Source organism: Mycteria americana, chromosome 6 (assembly GCF_035582795.1).
Source record: "Mycteria americana isolate JAX WOST 10 ecotype Jacksonville Zoo and Gardens chromosome 6, USCA_MyAme_1.0, whole genome shotgun sequence".
Lineage (NCBI taxonomy): Eukaryota > Metazoa > Chordata > Aves > Ciconiiformes > Ciconiidae > Mycteria > Mycteria americana.
The window spans coordinates 47604649-47616659 of record NC_134370.1 but is presented as its reverse complement, the minus strand read 5'-3'; the positions used below and the strand labels follow the sequence as shown (position 1 = coordinate 47616659).

At 41.3% G+C, this 12011-nt stretch overlaps 1 protein-coding gene across 8 annotated transcripts in view; it reads left to right on the top strand.

The window, feature by feature from the left end:
• The window catches only part of MYO9A (myosin IXA), a 191042-nt gene that overhangs the window by 22456 nt on the left and 156575 nt on the right, over positions 1-12011 (top strand). The window lies entirely within an intron of this gene.

Sequence of the window (12011 nt, the reverse complement as noted above, 5' to 3'; positions counted from 1 at the left end):
AGCTTGTGTTTTCAGGTGGCTGACAATAACTATTTTTAGTGAAGCTGTCATCTATAATTCAAGGGATTTTTCAGTACTTCTTGGATTGTAAGAAGGCTTTTGTTTTTGGTTTCATGTCCTGATGCATTCAGAAAAGTCGTCTTCGAGCTCAAAAGCCACTCTTGCGTTGTGGCACTTACCTGACAGCTTAATTTTGAGATTGAATATGTTGTTTTGTGGTTAGTTTAAATGCAACATGCCCTTGCTTGTAAATTATGATAATGTGTGGGATGAATGTTTTTATAAATGTGGCCTTTAGAGGAAAAATACTTATTTTTTTTTTATAAACTGGTTGCTGGAAGACTTGTTTAAAATATGATTCATCCTGTTTGGTGTTTGGTTTTTTGGGGGCTTTTTGGGGTTTTCTTAAGGTAACTGAGCAGATCTGGCAGTACAGGTTTAATATTCCTTTCCCTTTGTTTGATGACACATTTCTGAATGCTTTAAGATCTATTCTTTGTGCTAGCTAAGCTATATAGAGAATGTATAGGATACTACCAGCTATACATTGGCTTGTGGTCTGTGGATAACGAGATCAGGTACCTGGCACCTGCATGGACCGGGGAGCAGAAGGATGCTTTCAGGTTGGTGCTACAAGATTTTGCATAGTTCTGCACTGAAAAGAAACACTAATTTTGTAGGATTTTTAAGTGCTCAGTTTAAAGGAGTGGAAGCTACCTGTATGGTCCGGCTATAGAGATCAAATTTCTAAAATATATAGGTTAAGTGATGCACTAAGCTGTTTCGGATGCTGAACTTTGAGAGGAGACGGGTAACACATGCATCATCTCTTAATACGAACCTAAATCTAGTCATGAGCAGCTGTTTTTTTTTTTTTTTTCTGACAAGGCTGCAGTTATTGCTGCTGAGGGCTGACTTTCATTTATTGCAGAAAAGATGATTCTCTTTGGGGAAATGATTTCATCTGCAGATGGAAAATGGGAAGGAGGTGCAAGCAGAAGCGGCAAACTGGAGGACAAAACTTGCACACGTTTTGCAGTTATTTGAGGGTCTCCTTCATTTAAGGAGGATTTTAAAAGAACAGGGATGGGCTTGTGTGGAAGCCTTGGTGACTGTGTTTCAGGAATAAGAATTATAGCAGAAGAAACCATGGCTAGCAGGTGACAGCAGCTGCGGGGGTAGGTGCACATGGTACTGTAAGAATATGGACTTCCAAAAATAACTTTATTCCTATGCAGATGCTTGAGGAAAGCTGAATTGTAGTGTTGCTTAAAGAATACGAGACTGAGCAGAAAAATCAGAGAATTAGCTATTTAAACTCTAGTTCGTTAAAAGGTATGCTTTACCTAAAATGTTAAAAACTGGTATTTGGCTTCTGGCCAGCCAAAGTTGCTTTTTATTGTTCATTTTAATCTTGAGGAGTATATATCCTATCAGTAGGAAAGTTGGAAACGTCTTTTTGGCAGAAGAGAAAGCTCAGGTTTTTGTGTTGGTGTGTCACTGGGAACAGGCAGGTAATAATTTTTGTGAAATGTAATAAAATTGCATTGGGAACACTGGAAATTTTTATTTGAAACGGATTGTTTGCCAAAAAGAGTTTTCTGAGGGAAGGCTTTGAAATCATCCCTTTTTCCCTATTGATTGCTGTCCATAATCCTCCATAAAATGAGGAAAGAGAACATCAGTAACGACATTATTATATCGTCTTCTAGCACTATTGCACTTAAATTTGACTTTGCACCTAAACTGTGTTAACTTCTTCCAGAAAACTTCAAAGCTCTTAAGACTACAGGAAAAACATCTGAAATTATCAAGATATTATTTGAGCCAGTATTCAAAAATAATGTGACATTCATTTATGTAAAATGTCCCTATTTTTTTTTTTTTTTTAGGGAAATACAGCACAGGTATTGTAACTTCCAAAGTGGTTTAATGTTTATTTTGATGCGTGCGTGGGCTCCATGTTAAGCAAGGCTAAGAAGCATTGGTTTTTCTTGGCTTGTGCTGGAAGTGGGTTGAGTTTCCCGAGGAAGGGGAGCTCCATGCTGAGGATCTGCTGAACGACATGGTTCTGTAACCCCAGAAGATCCTTTCAAAAGGATCAATATACTGATAGATTGGTATATATCAGTATATCGATATATATCAATTGATATATATCTATATATTGATATAGCAATATTCAAAATACTCCTATATTACAATGAAATTGCAATGTGAGAAATTATTTCTTGATGATAGCATATAGAAATGTAATTTTTTTTTATAAGCTGCCATTTATTTCCCTTATCTCTTGAAATTTTCTAATGCAGCGATATGGTGGCGTTTAGGTGCTAGTGCAATGTATTTGTGTAATACTTACTGCTTCTGGAAAGGCAAGTATCTTCTTGCTCAGCTATTATTTCAAGTGTGATGCTTGCTGAAGCTGTAAGCGGTACTGGAGGCACCGCGCTGCATCCTTCAACACGCATCCTTTTCGGCAGGGCAGTAGTCGGGTTTCTCTTCCCACTGGTGCCTGCAGGGCTGGATTAGGAGGGGAAGGATGCCTTTATTTCCCTGGGTTTTGTTCTCTGAAGCTCTTGAGCCCTTCTAGGAGAGAAGCATCTTGTCCTTAACAGTGGTGTAATTCCTGGGCTCTGAAAAAGGTATTTTCTGCATCTATTTTGGGGCTGGCGAGATGCTCCTCAGTGTGAACTCCTGTAGTCCTTGGCAGTGTCTCTCTGCTCTAACACTTCATATCCTTAATTTTTAACAGGTTCAAAAAGACTTTTATTGTAAACACTGGTTTTTTTTCAGGCTCTGTATGTGAAATTTTTGGCTGCAAACAAAAATATAAATAGCTAGGCATGTACTTCGTGAGATAATAGGATGATCTTGTGTCCATTTACGGTTTATACAACCATCTCCCTGCTAGCTGGCTCTTCTCTGCACTTGCATTAATGTGGTATTTGACAGTGATCTATGCTTTCGGGATATCAACTCCAGATTTGTTTCCAGTTGGCTTTCCAGAGGCTGAACTGCTCTGTGTACACCTGTAAGGAGCAAATCCAACCAGCAAAGCTGGAAAATCAGATATTTTGGCTGTTCACGTGAACAGATTTGCTGTATTGGTGAGGGATGCTCTGTCAGACGACAATGTTTGGGCCTGGAGTTAATCTGGTAAAACTTTAAGATGCTGTAAATGTAATTTTGCCACTTTTATAAATGACAAATTTATCTTGGTATTTGGAACAGGGTTGTCATGCCTCTGGCCTGTGACTACTTAATTAGTCATTAGAAGAAGCAAAACAGTCTGTAACAATGGTTCGCACCCCTGGAAGTCTCCAAACACTTGCGATACACAAAGCACTTTCTTAGTTTCTGGCTTTTTGTTAGTCCTTGCCATTCAGTTTACAGTTCTCATTAGCCATTTAGGGAATACAAGAACAGCAAGTTTAAGTTAAACAAGTGCCACCCTTGCAGCCTGAGAGAGGATTCAGCAATTTCCTTTGATTTTTTGTTTGTTTGTTTGTTTTTTGTTTCTGGCAAAAAAAGCCAAGGGAGCAGCTGGAAGGCATGGTGCCCAACACGGGCTTTGTTACCGGTCCTCCTTTGTCAGAACAAAGCTTTTAATGATGAATCGTTTTTGCTAAGTACCCAGCATTTCTTGTACCCTTGCTTACGCTGATGCAGTTTCATCGATGAAGCTCCAGAACACAGCGAGAATTAACTTTCAAGTGCTGGCTGTTCAGCAAGTACCATGAAAAAAGCTGATTATTTTAATACTTTAACACCAATGCCACTCTTTATGTTTAGGGTGCACGTTTAGGGAGAACGATAGCGCTTCCAGAAATTAATATGCAATAACTCAAGTGGGAGCTCAAGAAGGAAGAACGGTCCAGGGCAAGATTTTGTTTGCACCATTTTTTTGGCCTCCCAGCATCACGCAGAAAGGCTGATGGAAGCGAAAATGGAAATCACTTCTCCCATTCATTTGCTTCAATCACAAGACCTCACTAAGCCTTCCTGTAGTCCTTTTTTTTTTTTACTTTCAATTTTTTTTGCCCTCGTCCATGCCTACGGTAGCATCTCCAGCCAGTAAGGCAGGAATCCCACAGATGTTCACTGCATAGCCCTGATTAATTCCTCAGACGCTGATTCATTCCCTGTACCGAAGGTGCTTTGACCTTTAGGGGAAGAGTAAGTGATCATGTTGTTATTCACATCCTAATTCAGTTCCTCATTTATCAGAACTGTTTGCAACGGCTTCTACGAGTAGTTTGTTTTGCAACAGTCTTTCCTGTAATGTTTTTAGGGTGTGGGTTTTTTTTTTTCTTCCCACTTTTTTGTTTTGTCTCAGATAAAAGGTCTGGTAGAAGATGACAGATGTCCACATGAGATGCATCAGCAAGAGTGTGATGGGTGTGTAGCAGCATCCTTGCCCATCTTCCAACTGCTAGAAGGAGAGGAACCACTGAGTGGTTGTTGGACCGCAGGGGAATATCAGAACCTCAAAACATGTGGTAATTCCAGGCTCTCAGAGGGACTATCATCTACTGAGGTGCTCTATGTATCCGTGAGCCACATAGATAGCAAGAAATGTCAGATTAAAGTATGGGTAAATAGGGTCCATCTCCGAAAGAGAAGAAAAAAGACCTCTAGTGCACAGCAGTACCTGTGCTACAGTCATGGAAAAGCTTCCAAGTGAGAAGCTCAAGTGGAAGTCTCATCCTCTAGTATAGAGATGAATAGACAAGAAGCTGATAAAGTTGCTTAAAGTGCTGAATAAAAAATGAAAAACACAGTAAAAATGAGCCTGCTATGACTTTTCTCAGTTTTTCAAGCCATGGGAGAAGCTGCTGAGCTTAGGAACAACTTAGAAAACACAACTTATTTTGGGTTACACTTAGTGTGGGCAACTGTACATCTTTGGGAATGACTTACATAGTTTGAGCTCTGTATTCACAACTTCTTCTTTTATATTCTGGGAATCCTCCTTGGAGGCTGAGTAGACATCTCTGACTGTACAGTCATGACAGTGTGGGATCACCCCCACTTGCAGAAATATTCTCCCCTACCAGAAGCACGGTAGTACTTACTGCCGGCCAAGGGTGGTTTCTCCTTTTATTATGACTCTTGACAGTAACAGCCAAAAACCAGTTTATGAATCTGACCTTGGATTGGGGATGTCAAGAGGGTTTATGTACAAAATCATTTGGGTTTGCAGGAAGTAAAGGGACACCAGATTTTTAGGTTCACCCACATTAGTTTTGAACTCCTGGGCAAGATGAAGTGAATTTAGCAAGGGAGAATTCTTGATGACAGAATTAGGACCAAATGGAAAAAATTTAAGAGGGGAGGGGAAAAAAACCACTGAAGCGGTAAAAGGTGTAGTTGTGATGCTCCTGCCATCACATGCTTGTTCTCGCTGTCGCAGGAGATGGGTGGTTTGGTGCCTGCAGGGGTTGCTTTTCGGTTGTGAATCGGCATACCATCGCGCCAGGTCCAGCAGGGACTTCTGTTGCTGCTGGGCATCTGCACGCATGTCTCCACTCCTGCTTTTGTTTTCTGTTCTAATTTAGGTTGTCTCACTGCATTGGCATCCTGCTTAGGTGCTTCAGTCCAAATAAACTACTCTGAAATGAGGAATGAGGGAAAGGCTGTGGACGTTGTCTATCTAGACTTCAGTAAAGCCTTTGACATGGTTTCCCACAGCATTCTGCTGGAGAAACTGGCTGCTCATGGCTTGGACAGGTGTACCCTTTGCTGGGTAAAGAACTGGCTGGATGGCCAGGCCCAAAGAGCGGTGGTGAATGGAGCTTACTCCAGTTGGCGGCCGGTCACAAGCGGTGTTCCCCAGGGCTCTGTGTTGGGGCCAGTTCTGTTTAATATCTTTACCAATGATTTGGACGAAGGGATCGAGTGCACCCTCAGTAAGTTTGCAGATGACACCAAGTTGTGTGGGAGTGTTGATCTGCTTGAGGGTTGGAAGGATCTGCAGAGGGACCTGGACAGGCTGGATCGATGGGCCGAGGTCAATTGTATGAGGTTCAACAAGGCTAAGTGTCAGGTCCTGCACTTGGACCACAACAACCCCATGCAACGCTACAGGCTTGGGGAAGAGTGGCTGGAAAGCTGCCTGGCAGAGAAGGACCTGGGGGTGTTGGTTGACAGCCGCCTGAATATGAGCCAGCAGTGTGCCCAGGTGGCCAAGAAGGCCAACAGCATCCTGGCTTGTATCAGGAATAGTGTGGCCAGCAGGAGTAGGGAAGCGATCGTGCCCCTGTACTTGGCACTGGTGAGGCCGCACCTCGAATACTGTGTTCAGTTTTGGGCCCCTCACTACAAGAGAGACATTGAAGTGCTGGAGCATGTCCAGAGAAGGGCAACGAAGCTGGTGAAGGGTCTGGAGCAGAAGTCTTATGAGGAGCGGCTGAGGGAACTAGGGTTGTTTAGCCTGGAGAAAAGGAGGCTGAGGGGAGACCTTATTGCTCTCTACAACTACCTGAAAGGAGGTTGTAGAGAGGTGGGGGTCAGTCTCTTCTCCCAGGTAACAAGTGATAGGACGAGAGGAGATGGCCTCAAGTTGAGCCAGGGGAGGTTTAGACTGGATATTAGGAAATTTTTCTTCACTGAAAGTGTTGTCAAGCATTGGAACAGGCTGCCCAGGGAAGTGGTTGAGTCACCATCCCTGGAGGTATTTAAAAGACGTTTGGATGAGGTACTTAGGGACATGGTGTAGTGGTGGACTTGGTAGCGTTAGGTTTATGGTTGGACTCGATCTTAAAGGTCTTTTCCAACCTATGTGATTCTGTGAAATTTATCCAAAAGACCTTTCTCCTGTATATGGAGAATCTTGGAGTGTTGATGATTCCACCACCACCCCCACCTCCCCCCTCCAAGCTTGTGAAGGAGTACATTTGGAGTACTCCTCAAAAGGAGTACTCCTTTTGAAGGAGTACATTTGAATTGCGATTACAAATCTAGTTGAAGATGTCCCTGGTCATTGCAGGAGGATTGGACTAGATGACCTTTAAAGGTCCCTTCCAACTCAAACCATTCTATGATCACTGTAACACTTACAAATCTCACTTTTCCTGCATCAGAGGTTTCATTATTTTGGGCGAAACTCATTTTATAGAGATTTTGCATGCAATTTTACTGCAAAACAGTCCCCTTTGCACTTCTTGTCCTCCCCGCACCAATACCTGGGTCCATAAATCTGCATTTTAGGCAACACCACCTCCTACACTTGCACCATGAGGTTCTTTGAGACGGACCAACGTAGATGATTAAGTAACAATAATGACGTTTCTTTCCCATCAGCAAACAGTGGGAAGAGAAAAACATGGTAGAGCACGGAAGAGGAATATGATAAAAAGGAGAGGGTTAAGCATTATATAGATGATCAAATGAACTGAAATGTAAAACTGTGTAATAATAACCAAGGTGTTGAGCATCTCCATGGGCTTTTCTGCCTGTCTAGGATGTGGTAGCTTTTCCAGCATCAGCTGTCACAGATATGCCAGTTTAGCATAAATTTTGATGTTGTGGGGGTGTTATTTTGGGTACCAGCAGCATGACACTATTCGCTGCTGCAGGAGAGAAATTCAGAGAGCTTTTGTGCTGATATATTCGGATTAAGCAGTGAAGTATGTTTAAAGTGGCCATTTCTTTATCATATTTTTTAAGTTTATCTATTTCAGGAGTTTATGCCCCATGTAGTATGTGTTTTGATGTACCGGTGAATGGATAAATCCAGGCTGTGTTGAGCAACTGAGCCTGTTACAGTTGCCTGAGGACTGGGATCGGGGAGAAAGTTTCACTGTTTTTGTAGTCCCTCGTTTGGGTTATGGGACGTTATGATAAAACCAAGTGAACTTTGCTTCCAGAATTGCCCCTTTAGCAGCCTCAATGCTGACACTAATCTCTGTTTTTTCCAAATCATCCAATATTTGGCAAACTCTGTCTGTGATTTCAGGCTTTAGCTGTCATAGATTATTTATGATGGGTACTGATGCTTCCAGTGGACAGTTTATTTTGGATTTTTGCCACGTGTTGCTTATGCTGTCCCTGAAAATGAAAATACTGAGATTGGTCTTTCTGAATGGAAACATAAGAAATGGCATGACCAAAAGCCTCCATTTCAGCTACCTTTCTGAAGGTAATTGGAGCATCCTTATTTGTTTGATATCCCTTACAGAATAACGCTTACTAAAAAATGCAGCCCCCAATGCAAGAGCACTTACTATATGTGGTCATATATATGTTTAATTTGACAAAGCACATTTGCTACTAGTGTTTATGTATATTAAACTGTGGTCAACTAGTAAAAGATTGCGTATAATGTAGAAGTAAACCACTATTTACAAGCTTAGTGTATGCACGAAGCCTAGCTGGCTGTCATAAATTTAGTATGCTTTTTCTATAAACCTGCTGGTAATAAAATTATTATTGTGATCTTTATAAGGGCCTCTGAGCTTCTTGGAAATAATCTATTTTCTTATGTAGGAGTACACAAGGCTTAATTTGTAACCTCATGTTTGTTTGGAGATCGTGCTTTTTACATTGCAAGTAGAATTATGTTATGATAGTAAAATTGAGCAGAATCAGCATGCAGAGTCAATTTGAGTAAGAATCTTCATTCAAATGTAGAAAATGGAAAAGGATCTAGAAAATACTAGGATGACAGTATATTGGCTTAAAAGGTCATAAATTCTTCATTTCACAGGCATGCATAATCCATAAATTTTGGCCAGAGTGTTCACGGGAGTTGGCAATTATTTCTGGTCTAATGTATCCCCTGGGTTTCCATCTCCTGTGGGTTCAGCATCCTGTTACTGCTGCCTTCATCTGTGCCAAAGCCAGTACATGAGTGAAGCAGCTGAACGATAGCTTGGTGGTAAAGTCAGTTCATTTTATAATCTGCCACTTACTCGGGTACAGAGAAAAGCATCCCCTTTCAGTAAGACATTAGCTTTTCTTTTCTTATATAAATGACTTGCCTACTTAGATGTAGCATAATTTTTTATATGCTCTCATTTAAATGTAAACATGTAGCAATGCAAAATGCCTTTAATTGAAATAGTGCATACAGTGAGTATTCGCGGGTTGCAAAATACTTACTCTTGTTTTGGTCTTTTCATGTCCCTATTTAATTTTTTGCATCCAAACACAAAAATATTGTTAATTTAAAAAGTCATGTAAAAGCTAATATGACAGCCTGCTTGAACAGTTGTCATTAGGAACCTCTCTTCCTGACATATGCTAATTACCTAATTACGCATATTTACTGCAATATTTTCTCCAAAATACTTTGAAAACTGAGTGTCTGCAAGAAGTGTGTTTGTTGAGCAGAGCCAGCCTCATGTGCATCAGCGGTTGGGAGACCACAAGCAATTATCTTCATTAATATTTCTTTGACCTAACATAATACTCCGAGACATGTTTAGCATTATTAAAAGTAAATCATGTGGCACACCTCCTGTGATTTATAAGGCTCAAATTAACACCTCTTTGCTTTCTGACCTCGCTAAATTTCTTAGTCATTAGTGGAAGCTTCTGGGGTTTGAGTGGTTTTGGGGGGACTTGGCTCTTCTGCGTTTCTAGAGTTACTGGGGCTTTTAGCATCTCCATGGGGTTTATGCTTGGCTCGCGATTCTGCTGGATTCAAGTTGTTTGGATGCGGAAGACACAGATGTTTGTTATTCTACCGAGTCCATGCAGAATAAGCATCTATAGAGACGTGAAGAAAGCTTTTGGGTAGGTGGGGTAGAGTGGCCTGATGCTTTGTAGAGGCTTTATTGAGCTTGCAAGTATTTGACAGGAGGGAGGAGGTAGAAGAGAAGGTCAGTTTACTCAAGTTGGCCAACTTGAAGTCCTGTTTGCAGTTCTGTTGTGAGTCAGTAGTCTTCAATATGCTCTGATAACTTCAATAAAAATAGCCAGCCCTCTTGATGTAAGCTTTTGAAGTAAAATCTTGGGGAGGCATTATCTAACTTAAGTGTTGTGTGGGTCCCCCCGTACCCCCCCCCCCCTTCTTGAAGAAAGGCTGATGCTAGAGTGGCAGAGCTAGACAAAGAAAGCCCAACTCAGCACTTAACTGACATCATCCCTGTTGCATCTGTGCCCATACTAAACCTATAGGAAAGCAGCTGGAGCGCTTCCCGGTATATAATATATGTCCTGCTACCAAGCAATGCGCCGTGAATCTGTGCCAGATGTATTTCACTGTGACATACTATTTTTTTTTCACTTCGAATAGCGTGTGGCTGGGGATAATATACTTAATGAAATATTGGAGTAAGAAACAATACAACATAAAATAATGCTTTTCATTTAAGGACCTCAGGAATGCTTGTAGTAGATTAAACAAATCTGCAAATCCCAGCCTTGTGTGGATGTAGATGATGGGGTGGCTGTGCTTGGACTGAAGGTCTTAGATCCGGGTACTTGGAGAGGAGTGCAAGGACAGGGCGACCATGTGAAATGCTTCCTCTGAATACTCTTCCTGACATTGAACATCTGAAGCTCAAGAGCTCCCTAAACTTGACATTTGACCTCATGTTTTTGGACAGTTCTTGAGTGTTTTGTTGACACCATCAGGGAACCGTCATAGTCGTGAGGTCTTGCTCCTGTGGGGCAGTGCTTAAGGAAAAGCTCAATGTGATACATAATGTTAAGATGTACATCACATAAACTTTTATCTTTATTAAATGTCACCTGCCACTTTATTGCCCAGATCCTGGCTCTGAGGGTCCTCTACATTTCTTCGTAGTTACCTTCTTGTCTTTATATTGGAATAACTCTTAACATCTTCAAGGGGAGTTTTGAGTTTGTTAGAACCAATTGGTGGAGAACTGAGGACTACTAACTCTGGAATTGCTTTCATTTGAGACTGGTGGTGGGGTGTCTTCTCCTTGTAGTGATTAAGTTTGAGAAATTATCTACACCAGAGATCTGTGTTCTGTGGTTTTTAAGCAGTACGAGGGAAATAAAAAGTGTGATTGTGCAAGTGAGTTGGTTGTAATACTTCATATCTGATGTCAGATATGGACACCTTTGGAAAAAGTTGACTTGCTGGGTGGAGAAGTGTTGCTGTTTGAATCCTGATGGGTTGAGAATCTCCTGGACAGGAAGAGAAGGGAGTTTATCTACCATTCACTGGCACAGGACCATGGGATAATGTATCTAGGGCAAGGACGAGGTCCACAGCGGAAGGTGATGTGTGAACACCCTAAAATTGGAGGGTGTTGTGTACCACACACCCATGGGAAGCAGATCACAGTCTGGATTTCGGACCAGTTGTAGTAGGGGAATTCAGTTGATACAAGGTCCTCATCCCAGGAGTGTTGGAGCAAAGCACCAGGTGTGTCAGGAGTGTGTGCTCTTGGATGGGTGCCCATGCAGGAGTCGCATGTCCAGTTACAACCTGAGAGAACTTGGAGCTTGTGAACACTGAGTAATTAAATTTTTTTTTAAACTTGTGACTAGGTAAATCATTGTGTTTCAAGAGTCATTTTGAACGGTGTTCAGGAAGGCCTTTGAATTGACAAAGAAGGCATTTCCTTTTGGCTGGAGTATGCCTTTAAGGTGGTATCTTAAAGTTGTTTTGGTTTTTTTTAAGTTAGAATTTTATGCAACTGTTCAAAATCTCAAAAGGTTTAGTTCTCTAATAACATCTAGAAAATATGTAATTTATGTGTATGGGTAAGTCAGTGTTGGGAAAGTTGGGGGTGTTTTCCAAAGTCATGGTTAGCTGAATGATGCTTTCCCTAAGCTGGCATGAAGTATGCAAACACAGAAATAGAGGCACTAACTCTTAAGTTATTTGGTAATATTAAATGAGAAGGCTGTAGCAACTTTTGACATGAGGAGAATGCCAGTATTGATTCAGTAGGCTGTCTGGTATGTTGCTCACAAAATACTGATTTTATTCTCTGTAAAATACACTGAAAATCAGAGAGTCTGATGCCTCAGAGTCAGGGAAAAATTAGCAAAAGGTTGAGGTGCCATGGGTAGTTGTGTCTGAG